A 25,245-nucleotide genomic window follows, 5' to 3' on the forward strand; every position below is an offset into this window, starting at 1 on the left:
CAGACACATGCAATCATATAGAGACCATACCATAATGAAACTCAACTCTGTAGTGTGGCCTAGTGCGTTGCCATAGTAACCATTCAGTAGTAGTGATAACGAAAACCAGACCTGGGATTACTGCCTTCCCAGTCCCATCAGAGGCAAACTGACAGACATGATGGAGCTTCCCTCATCCCAAAGTAGTAACAACCTCTAATCCCAAAGGGCCAAAAGTTATTGACCTGCTCAGATTATAATCTGTTTACAAGATATGGATGGTTTGGGTCTAGCCCCTGCAGGTTTAGTTCTGTCACATCTTGCTGTATGAGAGTTGATCCGTATCTTGAGTCCTTGGATCTGCCAAGTTCTTAATGAGTATCACTTTACTGTCAGAAAACAGGGCGAGAGTCAGCCTGAGGATCAGAGTCTTGCAAAAGGTTCTCCCACCTGCACACCATTTGGCCTGCACCGGGAAGACCTTAGAGATTTATATAATATTACCTACAATATTTCCTGATTGAAAGCCATGCCTTGCTGGTCTACTAGCTCATTAGTTCAAACCAAGGAATTGTTTGAAGTTTTCCAAGGAAAACACTATGGTGATCCAATATTTTATTTCTAGTTTTCTTTTTTTGCACAGCTATGTAACTTGGCTGACTTATATGCTATACAGAATACCTATTCATGACACACTGAATTGTTTGTATTGTATTGGGAACTGAGTCATATCAAGCATCTAGATCTCCTCTCCAGATTTAATCATGAACAACTACTGGGCAAGGTCTGTAGATTTACTGACGCATTCTCCAACCTGGTGCTTTCCAGATATTTTAGACTACAACCGTATCCACCTCAATCAGCATAGCCTGTTTTTCAGTGATCACGGCTGCTGTAGTTAAAAACATCTGGAGGGTCCTGGTTTGGGAAGACTAGCTCGGAGTTAGTTTACAAACACTGATTGTCAAGTTTAACAAAACATAGCTAGTCAAGTTGAGCACAGTGCCAAAACTCTTCAAAAGGAACGCCTTAAATTGAAAAAAAGATAATGTAGCACTTTGTTGTTTTTGCTACAACAGTCCAACAATGTTTCTGGACATTTTACCCTCACATTTGAAGAATTCAGGAATCCTTTCCATAGATCTGCAAATCATTGCCCCCTCTTCTTTAGAATCACAGAAGACCTTAATCTATTAACTTTATAAATGAGAGGAAGGAGGCTAGTCAATGATATTTTCCAACTAGGTTGTGTGGGTTCCATGTAACAGTTAAAGGCATATTTTTTTAAAAAAACAAAACCCAAACACCTTGCTTCTAGTTCCAGGAGGAAATAGGTGACTTCATTGACTATTTGTCTTGCAAGGTGGGATTTCACAGAGACTCTCCTAATGAATGGTAATTGCCCCTACCTTTGCACTACAGAAGCCAAGAAGAACAAAGACTTCTTTAGAAACCAAGGCTTCTTTTCAAATGCAAATGCTCTCTGCTATAGACTTTCTGGGCTCATGCAATAAGGAATTTTCTTGAGATAGGAGGACATTGACATGGCATACAAGAAATAATTGTATATCCAATATAAACTTAAGGTACAGGCTGCTTTTAAGGTACAAGTTTCTCTTCTGAGACCCTACCCTTGCTTAGAATGTTACATGAAATGCCTCAAAAGGGGAGAAAGATTAAGGGGACAGCTTTTACTCCCCAAACAATCAGAAACTGTGATTTTTGAGGGCTCCTGACAACACAAATGGAGGTCACCTGCAGAAACTGTGCTCTTGTAATAGTTGGATGATTATAATTAAACATATAAGGTTCATTATATCCACTGATACTTGGTTGTGGGACTCCCTGTGTATACCAAAATCTGTGGATGCTCAAGTCCCATTAAATAAAATGGCATAGTAAAATGGCAAGATCAAGGTTTATTTTTGGGAGTTTATATATGTTTAAAATATTTTCAAGCCACAGATGGTTGAATCATAGAATCATAGAGTTGTAAGAGACCACAAGGGCAATCCAGTCCAACCCCTGCCATGCAGGAACTTCTGTGGATCCAGAAACTATGGAAAGGGCAAGTGCATATACAATATAAATATCAGCAAGCGGGCAAGGCTAACAAAAATAATTGTTTTTGGCCAACTTCCTGTATGTCAGGCTATTCTCACTGCTCAGCATATAGTTGATCATTTCATTTTATTATCTGTTTTTAGATTGTTATTTGATGTTTTAACGCTGTTTTTGCTTTTTTTATACTGTTTTTTAACGTGTACACTGCTATGATCTTGAAAAAGGAATAGCGGTATATAAGAATAAATTATTATTATTATTATTATTATTATTATTATTATTGGTATATGCATTCAATCTGCATCATTACGCATGATGTTTAAAGCAAGTTTCCAGATAGTGTTCTAGTTAGTACCCATGTCAGGATGAGGTGGGACAGGGGCATTCAGGAAACACAACAAAATGTCATGGATCAAAAAGATATACCAAGTAAGCCTTTGCATTACTGTCTCTATGGTTTGTAAGGCCAATTCAATTTCCCCACATGCTCAGCAGGTTTGGGTGTGCTTACAATGAAAATGATGTTATCACCCAGGTTTATTCATGTTCTCTCTCACATGTACACTCTGAGAATGAATGCAGAAGTGCTTGTTATTATGAACACTCATATCTGCAGGCATATAATAATATTAATCAGGTCTTATTCTAATGTGCAGCTGGACACATTTTGCAGAGTACAAAAATAAAATGTGAAGTAGGAAATGGGTTTTATGCTGTTGGCTGTATGGCTTTAATCAGGAACAAGATTATTTCTGAAAACAAATAATGTGGAAAAAGATAAATAAACAGAAAATTAAGAGATGTTCACAAAAATCTGCTTGAATTAGTAATACATTATTGGCACCAACTATCTGTTTTAATCTCCTGCACTTCTTGGGGGCAGGGCTACAGTGTGGCTGCATCATATATGACCACTTAACAAACAGTGATGGGTAGACTGGGGTGGTATCAGCTTCTTGTGAAATAGGAAAACAAGTTTAGAATAAACCCTTGCATTGATATTTATAGAATATAATGTGTACAGTCCTAAGGATTTGCACACAATCAGTTCCAAACATTGTGATCTAACGAAGTTGAGAGAAAGGGGGTTAACAGGAGGTATGTCATACTCTCCAACTGTCCTATTTTTTCTTCTGTTGTCCCATTTTTTCAGCTGCTTTTGAAATGTCCTATTTTCTCCTCCTCACACTTTCCCCCTATTCCTTTGACTTACTTCAACTGAATCAAACTAGGTTGACAGTGCAAAAATAGTTTGCAGTCAATGTATTCAATGGGAGAGGGCGAGTAGATGTATTCTGACCCTTCCCAATAGGCTCAGGCAAAAGCAAATTGCTGCAGCGGCCTCTAGTAGCATATGTGTTCTTCCTTAATACTAACTTTTGCCATCTTGACCATGCTCTGATGTTGCTTAGCTACATATGTCCTGGTTTTCATCCATGAAACATTGGAGGGAATGGTATGTTGGCTAAATAGCAGAGTATTTGTTTGTTATAATTAAACCAGTAAAATTAAAGATAGCCAATAGTAAAATGTAATAATAATAAAGTTTAAAAACCATTAATATAACAACCCTATTAAAAATATTAATTTGAAACACATTTAAAACATAGGAAAGAAGTATTTATTTATACGCACGTGGATAAACACCAGTGGTTTTCCAGAAGTGCAAGATATTTTCTTTTGGAAGGTAATCCCATTTGTAACTGAAAATAAATATAGGCTTATTTTAGTACATTTTATATTTTTAAGGTCTGCATTTTTTAAAAAAAAACACACCCCAATGTTATTACTAGCCTAGAATCTCAGGAATATTGTTAAAATATATTACATATACATACACATCCTGTTGAGTTTCAGGCTCACATTACTTTAGCTGAGCTTTCCTGTGCTTTCAGGGCACTCTAGGTCCCATAACCTTAAGAAGTAATTTCCCTTTGCCTTTGTTGTTGATGGATCTGTGCCAGAATCAGCCACACGTCGAGTGCCTTTAATCTCTGCATTAGTTGAGGCTATGTAAGAGGTCATTTTTCTGTAGATATTGATAAACCCAGGTTAACATAACACGTGAAGTCAACCAAAATGATTCCAATAGAACCAGTGTGCTATATACAATATAAAGCTGGATCCTAACATATGTTGATTCACAGATAATCATGGTATGGTGTTCAGTGTGAGCCTCATTCACAGACAGGTGTGCTTAAGAGTGAATATTTAAGCATAAATTTACAATATCACAATAAACAAGTGTGCTTGAACAGGCCACATGTCCCTGATTGGCAGTGTGCTCCTGAGCTATGCAGGGCTCCCACATTGAATATGTACTGTAAACCTTCACCTGCCCTTCTGCTTATTTCTGAAAGTGGTATTCGCAGTATTTGCATTGCACTAAACAGCATCTTTGGGGACAAATAGCAATTGGGGAGGGGCATAGTTTGGCAGGAAATTAGTATGGACTCTGATGTATACTGGAAGTGTGTTCCAGACTGTGCCCCATGTGCTTTTCCACAAAATAAAAGTGCTCATTTGGAGAGGGAGGGAAGAAAATATGTCCTTCAGATACAGGTGTGGGCAAGATGCTTTTTATGGGTGTACATGCCACTCCCAAACTCCCTTAATGATTTCCCTGCTGAAAAGGATTGCCAAAAAATGACAAAAAACAAACCAAAAATTATCTGTACAGATGCAAATTTAGAAATAATTTCTAGGATTTAAATATAAATGCAGTACATCTCACTCAGATCAGGTAGTGGGGAAGCACAGACATACTGGAGTTGCTATTTTAACTGCATGAGTACTACCCGGTTATTATTTTCAGTTATATTTTTACCTGCAGCCATATAAGTCTTTTTAACCAAGTTTGTGATCTTCTAGGCTGACAGCAGTGTTGTCTTCCCACAATGTTGTCTTCCCACACTGTTGTCTTCCCATGGCCCTATGGCAGAATCTTGATTTTACAATAATTAAAACCAATGCAAAGGTTTGGCCAGGAGAAGCAATTGGTCAAAATTCAAGAAAAACTGCAGCGATTGTGGAAAAAGTAGAACTAGATCAATTGCTCTTTTTTTTTTTTTTTTTTGTAAATATTTTGTTGCTGGCAGTGTGACTGTGCTAATTTCCAAGGTTTTCTCATTTCCTACGATAGTAGAAATTATGGGTGTGCACCAACCAAAAGACTGTTCAGACTTCAGTTTGGAAAGTAAACTTGGACTGATTCAGAGGCCACCCAGTTTAAGTCTGCTTTGACTCTGAACCCTGATTCAGAAACCCAGATCTTCCAATGACTTCCCATCTATTTTTGTGGACAGTCATTATCAAATACAATAACTGGGAAGTGAACACACACAATATCTTTACATGCAGGATATTTCATGAGTGCCCATTTATCTGGGGTAAACATCATACTACCTTCATGAGAAACTATTCTTTAGAAAAGTTCAAAATTCATCTTGGGGAGGATACACTATTTTAGGGATGTGAGTTGCTCACAGAGTTGCAGAAGAACTAGAGGGGGTGGGGTGGGGGTTCATCCTTCTTAACTTCTGTTTTTATGAATGGCCTGAAGTGGGAGGGGAGATTTTCAGAGGGTGCAATTTACAGATTTCATTGGGCATTTAATTAGCTTCTCTTATCTTCATGATTTCAGTAGTGAAAACAGAAGTTCTCTCTATTCAGTTTGCAAACTCCAGATGATGAGTGTTTGTGTGTGTGTGTGTGTGTGTGTGTGTGTGGTAGCTATGCAAAAAGGAAAGCAATGTGTCTTGCCTTGTGCAGGCATAACTATTTTTGTTTCTCTGTCTCCTTGCTTGCTTTTCCTGTAAGTGGTTTGGTAGATCCTTAACTGACCATTGGCATGCATGGAACACAGTCCAGATTCTTTTGAATATCCTGGCTGATGAATCTGATGAAACTCCCACAGGCATAATCAATCAAGCACATGTTCAGATTATGCTTGGGGAAAAAACTTGGACATTAATTAAGAAGACCCTCAACATGCTCAGCATAAATTGCCAGGTCAGGAGTATCCCAGGCCCTGAGATTTCAGGGCCAAAACCTGGAACAGCCCATGGTGATGACATTACACTTAATACATTAAGGATCAGCCACAGTTGTTCAGAATCTGTCATTCAGACAGAAAGCACAAAGATTAACAAATGAGAAAATGTTTATCTGGTTAGAAATTAGCTTTACCAAGCACTACACTGTGTGTGTGTGTGGGGGGGGGGTGGACAAGCCTTCTCAGCTCTGATTTTACATTTTTGCAAGTACTTCTTTTAAGAACATGTGGGAGTTGTAGTCATACCAGAGAAAGTTTTCCAAACTCTGCTTTGAACAGAAAAAAAGTCCCACCTTTAAAGCCCTAAATGGCTTGGTTCCAAGCTATCTCTGGGACTGCCTTCTCCCCTACAATCCTCCCTGCGCACTCCGCTCCTCTGGGAGAGGCCTACTTCAGCCACAAAAATCTAGGCTTTCAACTACCTCCCAGAGGGCATTTTCCATCGTCGCCCCCAGACTGTGGAACGGCCTGCCAGATGAGATCTGTCTACTTACATCCTTAGACAGCTTTAAAAAGGCTGTTAAGATGGATCTCTTCCGGCACGCCTTCCCGGAGTAGAGAACCCGGCCTTATCAAAACGTCTGGGAAAGATACTGCTGCTCCCACTGGTTGCTTGTTGGTATGATGTTGTTGACTTTCTGGTCAGTTTTTAACTTGTTTGTTTGTTTGTTTGTTTGTTGTTTTTTGTTCTGTTTTTTAAATATTGCATTGAATTTAATACTTTTTTAAGGAGGGGAGGGTACCAGGGATTTTATATGTTTTGTATTTTTAACTTTGTTAGCCGCCCCAATTGTTCTCAGAGGGGCGGGATACAAATAAAATTTATTATTATTATTATTATTATTATTATTATTATATTTGCAAAACTTTTTAAAAAATACATGGCAGTTGTAGACCAATGAAATAATTTTTTCCAGGCAAAAAATAACATTTGCAGAATTTTGAGTTGCTTCATTAACCAGGACAAATAGAGCTCAAAAGGGCAATCTGATCTATGCATAGCTATTCAGAGGTAAGCCCTAATAAGACTTACAACTTTGAAACAAAATATACCAGTCATGGTTTCACTTTTTTCTTTTCTTTTTTGGATGAAGGGACAAAAAAGAGAGTAAGGGAGGGGAAAAGATGGAGGATGAGGAATGTAGCTAGGAAAAATGGAGATGGAAAGTGAAAGGGGATGAAAAGACAGAAACAGAAAGATGTTGAGAAAACAAATGGGAGTACAACTAAGGAAGGTGAGAAGAGAAAAACAGAAGGATGAGGAACTAGAGCAAAGATGAGTGCAACTAAGATATGAAGATAGGAAGGAGAAGGGGTAAGAGAGGGAGGGAGAAGATGCAAAGATGTTTAGCCATGAGTTGTGGAGGGCGGAGGGAGAAGGAGAAAGCAAACAAGAAAAAAAAGATGAAGTCAAGAACTAAAAGAGAAAGGAATCAACTGCCTACTCAGATTTTAAGAATTCAGAGATATAGCCATCTTAGTCTGGAATATCAGTATACAAAGGGATCTTGCAGCCCCTTTGGACTAATTGTGTGGAAAAAAAGTTGTAGCATGAACTTTCGTAGACTTGCTCTACTTTCTCAGATGCATCTGACAAAGTAGACTAAGTCTATGAAAGTCTATGAAAGCTCATGCTATAACTTATTTTTCAGTTAGTCTCAAAGGTGCTGCAAAATCTCTTTGCATACACATCTTAAGAAGAAAGATATTTGTGGTACCAGATCTTTTGGTAATTACCGTCGCCCCTTGCTATCTGTGAGGGATCCATTCCAGAACCCTCTGCAGATAGCAAAAAATGCAGGACCTTAAGTCCCATTCTTTTCAGTGGGCACACATGCATGAGTGCCCATTGAAAAAGCCAGGGCTTGCTGTATGGGGAAGCTCAGATCCATGGATGGCAAGTCGGCAGTTCATGGGAGCACGCTCTGTAGCGTGTGCAATGTGTATCTCAAACCAAGAAGGAAACTGTACTGCAGTTTCTGCCATTTAGGGTAGGTAGGGAAGGTGGGAACAGAACTGGGAGAATTAACAATGAGATAGGAAAAACTACAAAGAATCAATCCTATATCATATATTCAGAAACCCCTGATGGCACAAATATCAAGGCAAATCAGTAGCTCCCCGCTACTCTTTCTTACTGAACTCTGGCATCAGCTATGAGAGGGGGAGAAAGGAAAGAAAGGGTAACCAGAAGGACCTGACAGAGTGTCTATAGCAGCTGATGTAAAGAAGCTGGGAGAAACATGGGTCAGCAGCAAACATTCCTTTAAAATTATTTTCAAATCCCACAATCCCCCAGCCACTGTGAACACTAACCATGCTGGCTGGGGATTCTATGAATTATAATACAAAAAGTTATTTCTCAACTCTGCCCCAAGTATTTTGTGTTCCTGTCAGCCACAGCCCAATTTATCAGGATGAGTGGAATTAGAATCAAAGAGATGGAAGAGACCATAAGGCCATCCAGTCCCCTGCCATGCAAGAACTCACAACCAAAGCACCCCAGAGAGATGGCCATCCACCTATGTTTAAAAACCTCCAAAGCAGACTCCACTACTCTCTAAGACTGTGTGTTCCACTGTCAAACACCTCTTATTGTCAGGATGTTCTTCCTAATGTCTAAGTGGAATCTTTTTCCTGTAACTTCCATCCATTGTTCTGGGTCCTATTCTCTGGAGCAGCAAAAAACAAGCTTGCTCCATATTCAGTATGACATCCCTTCAATTTTTTAAACAGGACGATCATATCACCTCTTAACCTTCTCTTCTCCTGGCTACCCCAGCTCCCTAGGTCACTCCTCATAGGGCATGGTTTCCAGACTTTTCACCATTAATTCAGTATTCTTCATACAAGAGTCCAGATTTTCCCAGGAAAGTCTGTGGTAGGAATACTGTAATTCCACAACTGCTTGCCATGAAAACACAAAAATTCATGCATTTTGAAAGTAGTATGCCTTTTGCACATGTTTTTTCATATGACTGTTGGGAAGGTGGTAAACCTATTTCACAATAATAATAAATATTGGCTTTCCCCAGTAATACTCAAAATTTTAGGAGGTTAGATGGAATTGTAAGGGAGGGGAGATTTCAGAATTACTGGTAAAATTTCAAGGCCAACCAGGGCTTTTAGTAAATGACCATATTTCACCTTCATTCCCATCATTATCTGAGGAAGGGAATTTACCACAGCACAGCTGGTTTGCAAATGTTCAAAATACACATTAGTGCACAAATGTTTCTGAGAGTTACTATTAAATCTCAAGGCCCGTCCATTGCCTTTGGGCAATTGCCAAACTTCTTCCACATTTCTCTCATTTACTTGTAAAGCACAACATTTACCATGGCATGTAAATGTTGAAAGCAATCTTTATAGCATAATAATTTCTGACATACATCTCAACAAGAATCATCAGTAAATTGTTCTTGCACATACAGTATTTTTTATCACATGCCATAGAACATAAATGTTTGCATACACAAAGTAACAGAAAATGTTAAGATTAACTACATATATTTTTGGTGCTCAAATGCTTATGCCCATGTTGTCTTTTTTAAAAAAAGACTAAAGGTGAATCATTCTCAAGAACACATAAACCTGCTTCTGCTGGCATCACAGTAGAAACAGAGACCATTCATGACCAAAGAAAAGGTATTACTGAAAGATCTTTGGCTGCACCTACACTGCAAAATTAATGCAGTTTGACACTGCTTTAACTGGTATGGCTCCATGCTATGGAATTCTGGGATTTGTAGTTTTGTGAGATACTTAGCCTTCTCTGTCAAAGAGCTCAGGTGCCACAACAAATGACAAAACCCAGGATTCCATAAGATGAAGCAGAGTCAAACTGCATTAATTCTGCAGTGTGACAGAAGCCTTTGATATATCAAAAAGAGTATGGTAATTGGATGGGTGACAATAGCCAAGTCACATTCTCTCAGTCTCAGAGGAGGGCAAAGGCCTGAATAATTCTGGCCAAGAAAACCCTGTGATAGGTCTGCTTTAGGCTTGTCATAAATTAGAAGCTAATTGAATGCACACAACATAAACATGTGATCTGTGACAGCAAATGCATGTTGTGTGTTCAGTTCACAAGTCACCACACCATTGATCTCATGCATTAGAAAATCAATTATAATCCAAAGTGGAGTATTAGGGGAGCTGTGAGAATCAAGACTATGTAACTTGCATGTAGAGCTGATACAGTCATCTCTATTGTTGTTGAGAAGGGCTCCAATGTACTCAAAAATATCCTCTCTGGCCATTGGATTTTGGAGGGTTTTTTGTTGGTTTTGCTTTGGATTTGGAGCAAGGCAGTTTAGTTTCTCCTCAGCCATTGCCTTTTAGCTGTACATCTTTGGTGAATGGCCATCTCCTGTGCTCTCTTTTGTGTCTCAATCTGCCTGAACAAGTTGTCCTTTGCCTCCAAGCTCCACCATGTGACCTACTTTGGACTCTGCCTCACAGGCCCTACCAGAGCTTTTATTTTCAAGACTTGATAGCCCCATTTTCATTGACTCTGTGATCATGGTAATTTCTGCTGTGCTTTCATTTTTCCTCAGTTCCACTCCACATCCCAGGTTCCCTTTGTGGCCTTATCTCAATATTTCTTGCTTAAGTGACAGATGTCTCAGTTACACAGAGGTGTGTCACCAGAGCAATTGTGGCAGTAACAAGAGGAGAGTGCTCATGGCAAAGAAACAAGTGTCAATGAATTCACATGCATTAGCATCATTTTAGGCTGGTAATCCTAGCCAGACTGCATTGTGGGAGAGTTGGGGCAGAACAGCATGGGGGTAATATGAGCTGCTGCAAGCCACATACACTGTTCTTCACAGGATCAAGAAATCACTTGACATTTCCATTCAGCTTTCTATCCTGTTCTTGTTTTGGACTTGGTCCTCCTCAATTGGGATTTGAAAGCAGGAAAAGACAATAAGGAGAGAGGGATAGGAGAGAACCTGCCCCTGTCAAGTATATTCCACACCTTTGACTGAGTTCCTTGTTAGGCTTCCACCATGTGTTTTCATCCAACATTTAAAGGATTTCCTTCCCAAAGCGCCTCATTAAATAGGTTAAACATGACGATTTGATTTAGTTTGACTCCTTCTTTTAAGCAGTGTTTCCTGATGAGTGTGCCCCTCTCTCCTGGCTGACTGCCCCCTGAAGGCAGACTGGAATCTCTCCATTTCTGGGCCATGTTATTGCACTGGGCCTCAGTGCTGTTCCACAGGGCTCATTCATCAGCCACATCTCTTCTCAGCTCATCCATTATTAGGATAGCTCAGGGAGAAGGGAGAGGGAAAGGGCTGCTCCTCTGTATCTTTAAGTTACACCTGTTTTGCCCACAGGGATCCAGCTCCATTAACTGTAACTGAGCTGGGTTCTTCTCTCTTACTGAGTGTTTGTGTTTTGTATTGATGCTTAGAAAAAATAATTGTTTGGTATTATCTCATGCTTTCAAGGCAGGCTTCTGTCGAAAGTTGTTTGACCAGAGACACAGTAACACTTGCACCAGATGTATCCATGTTCTATAGCAAACGTCATATGTTGATTCTCCACTTTTATTGCTGCTGCTTCCACATGTTTAATGTGTGTATGTGTATTTTTAAGATCTCAAGTGGAGTTCCTCAGGGTTTACTTTTTAAGTTTTATCAGTGACTTAGATGACAGGGTGGAGGCAAAACTTATCAGGTTTGCAGATGACACAAAACTGGTAGGGATAGTAAACACATTCGAAGCTAGGAACAGAATTCAAAGGACCTTGATAAACTAGAAAATTGGGCAAAAATTAATAAAATGAAATTCAGTAGAGACAAATGCAAAATTCTACATTTAGACCACTACATATGAAAAGGACCTTGGGGTGATTGTTGGACATAAATTGAACATGAGCCAGGAGTATGATGCTGCCTCTAAAAAGGCAAATACTATTTTAGCCTGTGTAAATTTACAGCGCTTTATAAATAAAGGTTAATAATAATAATAATAATAATAATAATTAATAGAAGTATAGTTTTCAAGTCAAGGGAAAACTGATCAGGCCTCATCTGGGGTACTTAGTTCAGTTCTGGGTGCCTCTTTTTAAAAAAGATACAGATAAACTAGAGCAGGTTCAGAGAAGGTTGTTAAGTAGAATGAAGAACAAAGCATATGAAGAAAGATTGAAGGAGGTGAGCTAGTTCAGTTTGCTGGAGAGAATAAGAATGATTCTCTCTTAAAATACCTCAATGGCTGTCACAGAGGGTCAGGGGCAGGCCTGTTTTCTGCTACTTCGCAGGTCTAATGGTTATAAGTTACAAGAAGGTATATTTTGATTGAATAGTAGAAGGACCATCTTGACAGTAAGAGTGGTTCAGCAATGGAATGGAACCAATTGCCTAGAGCAGTGGTGGGACTCCTTTGGAAGTCTTCAAAAAGAGGCTGGACAGATAGTGGCTGAAGATACTTTAGCTGAAGATCCTGCACTGAGAAGAAGGTTGAAATTGATGGACCATTTTGTCAAAGGGCTCATTTGGATCAGCCAATGACATATCTGTCAATAAAACTCCCTGTGTTATCTGCTAAGGCAAATGCAGGATATGTTGCATACATCAGGGATATCTACTATACAAGAACCAAGAATGCTCCTTAGCCTCTGCCCCCTCTCCAGGGTCCAGTATAGAATGTGTGTGCCCTTTGGGAATGACTTTGATGGGTGTGTTGTGGGAGGGCTAGCAAACAGGCATGGAGAATGAAATGGAGTGTGTTGGGAAAAGGCAGAACTGTCTGTCCGCTTGGTACTCTAATGCTACAATTGTTTATTTCCGGTCCCACTTGTGATTTTTGGAATCACCCAAAGCTCCTTCTAAAAGCAGGCAAGAAATCCCAGTCCTTCTTCGTTAAAGCTTTCCAGTGTAGCATCCATATCTCATGATCTATGACATGTTTGTCAGCTCCCACAGCTCTCAGCCTTTCCAGATGATGGATGACACTTTAATTTCTCATGTTGATCCAGTCCTGCTTTATTTCGCTCACTCCCTCAATTGCTCTCACAATCAAGAGTAGCCCCAGGGTAGATATTTCTCCATCCACTTCTGTATGGAAACCAATGCAAATAAATCACTAGTTTTCTGTGGAATCCCCAGTTCATGTTTGCTTTTCTCTTTATGAACAGACAGCCTTTGCTGACTGGAATCCATTTAGAAGGAACAGCCTTGACTATAAAGTCATCAGCATTTCATATTGCCATTTAATAAGTTGTTGCTCCAGAGAAACAACACAAATACTTACCTCCATTCCCTGGTGGAGATTCTGTGCCGACAGCAGCCCCATTGTGAGGAGTCCAACAGTGGCAGGTTTTCCAAAGGACAGAGCATATGTTGACTTTCAAAATGCAATGCAGGTTTCATGATAATGGAAACAAGAAAAAAAGACAGCAAGCTGAATCAAATGTGTCATGATTTCCATATCAAGTTCAATTACGCCTTAATTTTTTGGTGTGAGAAAATTAAAATAAAATTCCTCTTATATTTGTGTTTAGCAGGAAGCAATTTTTGGCCTCCGGTGTTCCCATACAATGGGAAAAGAGGAGGAAGAGGATTTTTCTTATATTACTTACATTATTTATATTATACTGTTGTTGTTGTGTGCCTTCAAGTCATTTCCGACTTACAGTGACCCTAGGGCAAACCCATAATGGGTTTTCTTGGCAAATTTCTTCAGAAACAAGCTTCATTTATATACCACTTCATACCGCCTAAGCAGTGTCTAAGTGGTTTACAACTGTAAGGGGTTTGCTATTGCCATCCTCTCTAGCTGAAAGAGTGTGACTTGGCTAAGGTCACTCAAGTGGGTTTATATGACTGAGTCAGGATTCGAACCCTGTTCTCCAGAGTCATAGTCCAGTGCTCAAAACACTACATCACACTGACTCTCTCTGTTATATTATATTATACAATTTATTTTAGTGCCCCTTTCTAAAATCAGTTCCCCCTTCCTCTTTTTAAAGAATTCCACTGATCTTAAAGTGTTTATCGGTTCTCTCTGTGAGTTATTAAGAATTTCCCTAGCATATTATTTAGAATGAACTTGTAGCAAATTTATTTTCCCCACTGTGCAAAGATGCAGCACATTCTGTAACAATCAACAGCCAAGAAAAAAGGAAGGAAGGGAAGGAAAGGGAAGGGAAGAGAAGGGGAAGGAAGGAAGGAAGGAAGGAAGGAAGGAAGGAAGGAAGGAAGGAAGGAAGGAAAAACAGAGCTGTACATTATTAGGATTGAACTAAGAAGTAGCTCAGGAAAAAGCCTATTTAACCCTTTCACACCAACAATTTCCCAGTAAAAGTTACACCTTTGGGAGGGGAAAGAAGCTCGGAGGCTGATGTTGGAGGTGACTAAATTTCTTCTGCTGTTGAGAAGTAGTCTAGGGAGATTTTCAGATGGGGGGAAAATGGGAGTAAAAGGCATAATCCCAGCATAATTGTGTGATCATGCTGAAGATTTTCAGACAACATCACACTCATCCAGGACTTAGCCTGTGAAGATCCAGGAATGCTCAAGCAACAAACCTTTCATGGGGAAGTCCCGTGAATGCCTTCTCAATAGCACAAATGAAGCACAGTTGCAAAGGTGTGAAAGTTAATCATGCTTCATTCGTGCTGTTGGGGAAGCAACCAGGATCATTGACCCAGACTGCATTTTGGTGGAGGCAATCCTCTCTCATTGCCAGGAGGATCATTTTGCAGTAGATTTCAGTCTTCTTTTGAGATACAGGGAATGTTTTTGTTTACATTGGAATATAATAACGTAGTAAAATAATACATTTTATTTTATTATATTTTATTCTGTGCAGGACGGAAACATGATTTGCAGACATGTACTATGGCGCCAAAATGGAGCATGCGTGAAACAATCAATTCCAATGTACTAATGATTTATTCATGGATGCGAGTGGAATGTGACTGTGATTTTTTTTTGTATTTATGTTGCTATTATCATGTGATTGCGTGACTGTGTGAAAATATCAAGCGCTATAGAGCTACTGTTTCATTAGCTTTCACTACCGCAATTATTGCTGAATTGGCCCTGGTGTGATAGCAGTGAGAGGAAAGTGCTTTAACACACAATTTCCTGCCAACAAACATAGTTGGGCAGGCAAAGTACAAGAAAGTACAGTGGGCCCTTGGTACCTGCTGGGATTTCCAAGACTCCCCATGGATACTAAAATCTGTGGATGCTCAAGTCCAATTATATACAATGGCACAGCAAAATTGTGTTCCTTATGTATATATTTTCAAACTGTGGATGGTTGAACCCATGAATAAAGAATATGTGGATACAGAGGACCTACTGTACTTACTTCCTACAATAGCAATAGCAAGTACATTTCTATACCGCTTATCAGTGCACTTAAGCACTCACTAAGTGGTTTACAAAGTGTAAGCTAATAAGTCCTCCTTCATTCCACCTGAATTTGATCACACTGACACTTAAATCTTTCTTCCACACTGACAACGGAACAGCATCCTCTACTACACTTGCAGGTAGTAGGCATAGTTAGAGGAAATGGGTGGACTATCACTGAAAAGAGGGGAATGGGTAGAATTTCTGCTGCAGCTGCTGCCACCTCCACGCCAGCCATCATTCTGCTTTCCCATGCCTAATTTGGCATGGGACCAATTTGTTAGAGGTCCCTAAATCCCATTTGGTGAGGACCTCACAGAGGGCTTTTACTATCGCCGCCCCCTCATTGTGGAATAAGCTCCCTGTAGAGCTCCGTTCCTCTGCATCTTTAGTTTCTTTTAAGAAACAATTAAAAACGCATCTATTCCAGTTGGCTTTTTCACTTTAGGTAATAGTGTTTTTTCTCTGCTCCTTGCCCTCTGTTTTTCGACCCCGGATTAGTGCAATATATTGTCTTTTTCTTGCCCCTAGTGAATTGTGATTTGTATAGATTCCCATTCCTACCCCTAGTAATGATGTTTTTAAACTTTTTATATTGTGATGTTTTACTTGTATTTTATCGTTTTTTGTCTTGTAAGCCGCCTTGATCATGCAATTGGAAAGGCGGGATATAAATAAAAATTATTATTATTATTATTATATTTAATGCACTTATAGCCTTCTTTTCTCCCCAAACAGGATCTATGCCTAATGGCAGGATTAGCCCTATTTGGGGAGATGCAGAAGAAATTGATGATATCCCAGGTTTGATTTAACAAGGATGAACTTTTGTCCACACTAATAATTTCTACTTTCATATGATGATGATCAACAAGGGGAGAGAATGTCCCAAACCTGATGGCACTTTGAGTGGGCAACTTGGGAATGCTGACTGACTGATCGATCATTCTTCCCTATTTTTCTTCTCTTATACCCCATTTTGCTTCTCTCACCCCCCTCCAAATGTTTGCTTTAACTGAGCTTTTTTGCTCCACCCAAAATGGTCAGTAGTAGCCTCCAAAGCCTTGATCTTTAATTGGGCCCCAAAGTAATGTGATCCCATTTGAAAATGACCAGTAATGCTCTCAGGAGGCTTTGTGTGCATTATTTGATTCTCCCTAATATAAAAAGAGGGCCAGTGTGACTTAGTGGTTTGAGTGTTGGACTAAATCTCTGGAAACCAGGGTTTAATTCCCAGCTTGGCCATGAAACCTACTGGGTGACCATGGGAAAGTCACACTCTCTCACCCTCAGAGGAAGGCAATGGCAAACCTCCCTGAACAAATCTTGCCAAGAAAACCTCATGATAGGTTTACATTAGGGTCATTATAAGTTGGGAGTGACTTGAAGGCACACAACAAGAACAAATATTAAAAAACAGAGTGTAGGGGCACAAGAACTCTTATGGAAAATAAAAAATTCAGCTTTAGAGAGCCTGTGGGCTTCATTTGCCTAATCCATGCTGTATGTACCATATTTACCTTTAACAGAAACAAACCCTTTTCTTCTCCGCCCTGCACTCTTCCTCTCTAGCTTCCACTGATTAGATATTTTTAGCTGACAAATGGAGAAAAGAGAAGGAAAGACAGATGAAGGAAAGAATCCTCTTTTTGCGTGTTTTGGAATGTAAATGTTGCTCCAAAAAGAGAAGAAAAAAAGGTCTTCAAAGCTAAGAACAAAAGGGACCTATTAGGTGCCCTTCAATTGGCTTTGAAGTGCTGAAGGAACCTGTTAAGGATGGCTCAGAAAGGGAAGGTGGTAAGGAAGAAAAGACGGCTGAGGCAGAGAGATGTAAGGGAATGTCTCTGAAACCGTATGTGGCAAGATTATCACCTAGAGTAATTGCTATGCAGTGAGCTATTTCTTAGCACTGGGACACACGTGAAATGTCTGGAATAATCTACAGACATTTATGTCAGGCTAGACAGAGTTTTCCTCTCCATTTAAAACCTGCTTCAGAGCTGAGGTGCTAGCCATTTGGGAAGGTGGTTTGTTGTTCAGTGATGAATTGATGGTTGTTCAGACAGACCAGAAGGAAGCAGAAGGACATGTCAAAGCGGGCAATGTAAAAACAATACAAAACAGGATGCACAGCAGAAATCCCATCAGTGCCACTGGCTAAGGGAAAGAAAGAAAGAAAGAAAGAAAGAAAGAAAGAAAGATGTAAAAAGGACAAATACAAATGCAAACTAGCCCCAGATGTTTTGTTGCCTGAGGCCAAAGACAAAATGGTACCATCTTCTACCACCCCACTCTGTTCTTTATTTAAAAATGGTGGTGAGGCTGATACTTGAATCTTGTTGCAATGCTGGTTGCCTCTACTTTCATGAAGATCAGCAGGCTACTTTAGGGGACACCAGAGAGATTGTGAAAAAGACTATTTCAATACTTTTTGCTGTTGTTCACCCTTGACATCCACCACCTGAGATGGACACCTCACTTAATGATAGTACCAATGGTATTTTAGTTAGCCAGTGTGCCCATATGGGATACTCTAAAGTGAAAGACAGAAAACCAAAGAACAACCATTAATGAAATACAATAAAACCCAAAATTTACAAGCAGCAATACCTTTAATGGGCTAACTACAATGCAATATTGTGTCCAGTTCTGGGCACCACAATTCAAAAAGGATGTGGAGAACTAAAATGGCGACTAAAATGGCGAAGGGTCTGGAAACCATGCCCTATGAGGAATGACTTAAGGAGCTGGGGGTGTTTAACCTGGAGAAGAGAAAGTTCAGAGGTTATAAGATAACCCTGTTTAAATATTTGAGGGGAGGGGGCAAGCTTGTTTTCTGCTGCTCCAGAGAACAGGACCTGGAACAATGGATGCAAGCTCCAGGAAAAGAGATTCCACCTCAACATTAGGAGGAATTTCCTGACAGTAAGGGCTGTTCGACAGTGGAACAGGTCTTTAAACAGAGGCTGGATGGCCATCTAGTGGGGATGCTTTGATTGGGAGTTCCTGCATGGCAGGGAGTTGGACTGGATGGCCCTTGTGGTCTCTTCCAACTCTATGATTCTATAAAATACATTGTGTAAGCTTTTGAAGCTTCACTGGCCTCTTCACAGCTGCCCCAACATAGCTACCCCTGAATACACACACACACACACGTGTTTCTCTCTGTGTGTGTATTCCTATAATTAATGAAAACAGTCTTTAAAGGCATGGTTGCAAAAACCACAAAAGCAAATGCAGAGTGGGCAGAGGAAGAGGAAAGATTATCAGATGGGAGCAGACTCCCATCCTTAAAGCATGCTAATAGTGCAATTGGTGGGAAGATTATCATACCCCTGTGTGCTCCTCCCATTCTTCTCCCATCCAGAAAGAGTAATGAAGCCGTCACTGGGTAATAACAAGAGTTCCCATTAATACCCAATGACAGATCTGTTACTCTTTACAGAGAGGAGAAGAATGGGATAAGCGTGCGGGGGTGGTAATCTTTCCCCCTAATTGTGCTATTAACATGCTATAAGGATGGGAGCAACCCGCTTTGCTTCTTTCTGATAATCTCCCATGTGATGGGTTCATATATGTCCCCTTTGAGAAGAAAAAAAACCAAGAGATCCATTAAAGGATAAGCTGTGAACATGAGGCTGGCAGTAGGACAGGGCAAGATCACTTTCAGTTAGGTACATAAGAAGTAGAGAGGCAATCTAAAATTAAACAAAGGCTTAAGCACAGATCAGGCAGTCCTGCAAGGTGGCCTGAAGGTCCAGCAGGTCTGACAACTCTAGGGGCTCAGACAGAGAGATTAGCAAAACAGGAAGAATATTATATTCACACAGAAGTCATTTTGTAGTCAGCTGCTAACCACCTGGCCTTTGTCTAGAAGGGTAATAAGCTACTTTTCTCTAGCCTGTTCTCTTGTATAGTTCCTGTTAGCAGCATGCACAGAAGATAAGATCTAGGTCCAAAATGCACTGAAGAAATAATCTAGTTTGAGACCGCTTTAACTGCCCTGGCTCAGTGCTAGGGAATCCTGGGAATTATAGTTTATTGTAGCACCAGAGAATCTAATGGAGAATGACAGTGAATGTCTTAGGTGAGTAGTAATCTGTATAAATTCAGAAGGGTAGGTAAAAGGTTGGTGAATGAAAACAGTCTGAAGGATGATTTTCAATTTTTTCCTCATTAGAAATGGACCAATATGCTTTTCCTTTGGTTCCCCTCCCAAAAGCACTGTGAGAGGAAGTAAAAAGAAGAAGAATCTTGGTAATGTTATCCCCTGGTTGGAAGCAAGGGCTGTGTATTACATTACTATATCCCCCTCCCCTCTGCCTGTAGTTTTCCTTCAACTGAGTGGAAGTGTAACCTTAAAACACACACACACACGCTCTGGGACGCTCTGGCTCTGGATCCTCTAAATATCTGAGAGTGACACAATGCACTTTGAGCTGCTTCTTTTAAGATGTATGAGATGCAGTAAGTTAACATTTAACAAGGATGTAGGAACAGCGAAGGTAACCTCCAGCATGAATGGTGGTAATGATTATCAAATATAGTTGATCATTGTATTTTATAGACACAGAGAGAGAGAGATTGCACATTTTTGAGGTAGGTCTGAACGGTAACATAAGAATATGCTAGCTAAAATAGATTTATAAAGCAGAATGACCAACATCCCAAACTTCCCACCTTCCTTCCTACTGGGGCTTACACCACCTCTCATCCAGCTACCGCAAAGCCACTGCAATTTGGTGGTGCTTCAGTGGCAAAAAAGCACAACTTTTGCCTTTAAACAAGGCCATTTATCATTAAAACAAGACACATGAGGAACATGCAGGCAACATTCAGGAAGGCTCATCCAGATTGGCCAAATGTGTTGGGAAGTGACAGCTTTGATTGCTGCACTTACTGCTTTTATTGCCAAGATCCAGATGACATTTCTTTTGTCCCACTGAGACATGCAAAATGTAATTCCTGTCACTTAACCACAGTTGAGGTTTTTTTAATGTCTTAGCCAAATGCACAACTTTTTCCTGCCCTGTTATATTTTAGTACATTTTTGAATTCTAAATCCACATGTGCATTTATTGTTGTGGTTCATTTTGTTTTCTGTTATGACAGTTCCTTTTTGCAACCTACAGATTCCACATGAAAGATGGATTTAAAAACACACAAACACACAAATGTAGCTCCATACTATTGCTCAAGTAAAAACAAATATAGTGCTTTCTTTGATCATTATGCATTCTTCTCCCATGATAAATCACAGATGTTTATCACACTATACCCTTAAAGTGCCACAATTCCAGTTTGACTCCTCTAGCTGCCTCCTGTTGCATTGTGGGATTGGCAGTTTTAAGGAGGGTTATTTAGAATTCTCAGGCAGAGAACTTCTCTGCCTGAGAATTCTAAATAACCCTCCTTAAAACTGCCAATCCCAGAATGCAACAGGAGGCAGCTAGAGGAGTCAAACTGGAATTGTGGCACTTTAAGGGTATAGTGTGATAAACATCACAGATTCATAGAGATTTGGTGTTTTATTTTAAATGCCACTTTTGAAAAAAACAATGTCCTTGTCCTTTTCTCTAATGAGTGGACTGGACATGGTATCTTGGAGGATCTGTCTGAAAGAGTTACAATGATTTTTTAAAAAGTAATTGAAGCATATAAAAGACAGCAGGCATAGTGGTTTGAGTGTTGGAGTAGGACTCTGGAGACCAGCGTTCGATTCCCACTTGGCCGTGAACCCACTAGGTGACCTTGGCCAAGTCACACTCTCTCAACTTCAGGGGAAGCAATGGCAAACCTCCTCTGTACAAATCTTGCCAAGAAAATCCCATGATAGGGTCAGCTTAAGGTCACCATAAGAAATGACTTGAAGGCACACAACAACAAACAACAATTGAAGCATATATAGTAATTGAAGCATATATGGGGGGTGACCTTTTGGATCCCAGAGATTTGGGGGAGGGGGACATGTCCACATGTGATTACTGGGAATTTAAGAGAAGGAGGAGGATAATGAGAAGGTATCCTCATTACAGTAAGTTTGCCACCCTACCAACTTCTTAGGCATCCCTTGAGGTTTGCTTATAAGAATGTGCAGAAATCTTTTCCCACATGGACTATTGTTGCCTCTATATGTGAATATGAGTGCTGGCAAGTGATTTATTATGGATGGATTAGGAGCAGTGCTTGTGAATCAATGCATCGGGAGAGGGGGAATAGATAAAAGACACTTAGGCCTGTGTTGATGGATACAAACATACCAGAATCTCTCAAGGGACAGACAGACTAGAGAAAAGAGTAGAGTATATCAAGGATATGGGAGAGAGTGTCATATTTGTAGCTGAAATAACCTGTTCACAAGACTATCTAGATTTGATTTTATGTGAAATAGTAAAATAATAACAACAGCACAAAACTGAGATAGAATTCTTTAATGTTTGCTTTATCAGTACATGTGGGATAATGTTTTTGTAAGCCTAAACTAGTGAAATGTATACCATATGTTAATACTAGTATAATGTGTATAGAGGGATCATACTACATGCTTGGCTAGATTGTAACCATGGCATCTGGTGCCACTGGATCATCATCTAGACTCCTAGGTTTTGTTTTGTTTTTTAAGGCCAATCCTACCCTTTGTAGGAATAAAGTTAAGGGACAAAATGTGCTATCACTAGTCTGTCCAGTTGTTTTGTAACAAACAAGCCTTTCCCTGCCTTTGAGTGTGAATAGTCAAGGCAGTCCTCACAACTATAGTCTCACAACTATAACTGCCATTTCTGACCACTCTTCTTTCAGTTCCAGTTTCCAGTTCCCTGGATCAGTGCTCTAACTCTACATGAAAGCCTTGCTTTTCCAGGAAAAATTAACTCAATTCTAAGGGGCCATTTATAAGGAGCCATTAGCATTCTCTTACAGTCTGAAGTGGGAGAAGAGACATTCCTATTATTGTCACCTCCTCTCCACTATACCTTGCCACCCCTACCAACCTCTGGCCTTAGTGGAGTTTATCAGTGTCACCTTCCCCCACTTTGCAACATCAAAAATAATAATACCATTTGGAACTCTATTGAATTCCATGACACTTTGGATCTGATTGGCACATTTGCAGTGAGATAGAGATTCCCTGCACCCTTTAATTCTTTGAGGGGTTGAAAAATCTGATCCTCATATCCAGAACATGTGGAAGTGTTTTTGCTTTGTGAAATTGTGTTTAAAACATATTAACTTTCCAAAGAGAACAGGAGGATTAGGGCCCCCTGCTTCCCCACCCCCTCTGATCAAGGCCCCCTTACCAGAGAAGTCCAGCTAACTGGGTTTTCTTTTTCCTTTTTCCTTTTTCCTTTCCTTTCCTTTTTTTTTTTTTTTTTTGTCTGAACAGCCTACGAAGGTGCATGAAACTGGCACAGAGTGAGCTTCTGCTTTCTCATAATAGCTATAGAATAAAATGGATTAAAAGCCTTTTAATACTTATTATTCCACTCTAGGAACAGGCTGTTAGAGCAGCAGATGCCAGTTATGGGTCCCAAAGGAGCACTCGCATGACATCCATTCCACATTCTGCTCTACAAGCCCCACATCGAGAGCCCAGGGCCAGGCCAAGAGATTCCCCAAAGTCTTCTCCCTCTCCTCCCCTCCCTGCTTCCACCACTGAACGCACTCACTCTTTATGTGCTCTGAGCACAGTGTTCTCTCTTGCCGGCAGCCCCAAACTTCATGCGGATAATCACAACAAAGCAAGAAGGAAAAGGTTCTCTTTCTTTCCTGGAGAATGTTGAGGTTTTACTTTTCCTTCTGTGTTGGGAGGAGTGGACTCCACCAAAGACTTGTAATTTCCCACTTGGCTGTAAATCCAGTTTCTAGAGCAGCTGTAGCAACAGGTTCAGAGAAGGCAGTTATGCTCAGAAACAGCACTGACGAAGGCCAGACAAACAGGCAAATGCGCTCTGCTCTGCTACTTCCAGAGTTTGGGAGATTTAACTTCTTTGGACTTCAGCTCACAAAATCCCCCAGCTACCATGACCATGCCTGTGGCTGGGGGATTCTGGGAGATGTGGCCCAACAGAAGGAATTTTCCCAAGCTCAGGCTACTTTTCTCCTGGGCCTCCCCGCTGTCCATTGTCCTCTGGATGTGTTCTACCGAGGACACTTTTTCCTGCCCTGCAAACTGGGGAAAGGAAACAGGTGGAGGAGCCAGGGCCAAGCTGTGATTGATTACACAGGGCTAGGGACCCAGAGAGAACACGTGCAGGCTCAGGTTTTCACCTCCCTAATAATCATTATCGTTTTTTATATGTGTGCTTATTCAGAGCGCTATTTTATACACACACTTTGGGACTCAAATTGCAATAAAGGCTTTTTGCTTCACAGTTCCCTTGGCGGAGGAGAGAGCTGCGTTTGGCTCCAAGTTGCTTTTGCTGCCTGGAGAAAAGGCTAATAAAATAGAATTCAAGGCCCAATTACTAGGATTCGGTGATGAATATCACCCTCTTTCTCCACCAGGCAGCCAGAGGCCTGGAAACATATGTGGGGTAGGAATTCTTCTCTCACTAGATTTTCAGACTTCTCCTTCAGGTAACATACTCAGATCTTGTTCTCACATTATAGACTGTGGTGTAGGATGTACTAGTCCTTTTTCATATATCTCCTGTATACAGCTTATGCACCTATCTTGGAACCTATTAATCACTTGAAACAAAAAGGTTCCTTATACCAGGTTAGATTATTTGTCCATTTTGACCATACCCATTTAACATCGGATCCCTGCCAGAGTCCAAACAGAGGGCTTTCCCACTGCTACATAATGGAGATCTCCTACTTAATTAACTATAGATCTGCTGACAAATTAATTGGAGGCACCTGGGATTGAACACGCAATATCTTTCCTATGCAAAACTGGATATGAAACATGAGCTGCAGTGTCTAGGAATTTCAGTAAAAAAAGGACACATTATCAAAAACAAACTCACCCACTACATAACCTCCAGCATTTCACAAAATAAAAGTGGGATACTTTTACAGAATGTGGTAAAGTTAAAGACATGGGAGTGCCAACACATCTGATAGTCCTGATGAGGAATCTATACTCAGGACAAGGGGCTACTGTCAGAACAGAACATGGAGAAGAAACAGAATTGTTCCCAGTTGGCAAAGGGGTCAGACAAGGCTGCATCCTTTCACCCTATCTGTTCAACTTGTATGCAGAACATATTGTAAGAAAAGCAGGCTTGGACACAGAAGAAGGAGGAGTGAAAATAGGAGGAAGAAATATCAGCAATCTAAGATATGCAGATGACACCATAATACTAGCAGAAAACCTCAAAGACCTGGAACACCTCCTAAGGAAGATCAAAGAAGAAAGTGCAAAGGCGGGCTCAATGCTGAACATGTAGAAAACAAAAATAATGATCACCGCAGACCTTCATAAGTTCAACCTAGACAATGAAGAAACAGAAATAGTAAAAGAATTCCCATACCTGTCACCATGAGTTGAGATCGACTCAAAGATAGTTAACAACAAATATGGGACAACATTTTACTATGCTATTTTATGTAATGGGACTTGAGTATCCACAGATTTTGGTATCCATTAAGGGTCCTGGACTCAAACCCCAGCAGATACCGAGGGACCACTGTAAATGAAGGGAAAGGGTGCAGCAATTTGCTTTTGCCTGAGCATACTGGGAAATGTGAAATTTCACAGCCTCTTCTCATCTCTTGCTGGGTTAATGGAATGCAAACTACTTTTGCATCCTCAACTCATTTTGC

The sequence above is a fragment of the Sceloporus occidentalis genome, unplaced genomic scaffold (genome assembly GCF_023333645.1).
Source record: "Sceloporus occidentalis isolate IW3139 unplaced genomic scaffold, rSceOcc1.0.p SCAF_1, whole genome shotgun sequence".
Taxonomy (NCBI): domain Eukaryota; kingdom Metazoa; phylum Chordata; class Lepidosauria; order Squamata; family Phrynosomatidae; genus Sceloporus; species Sceloporus occidentalis.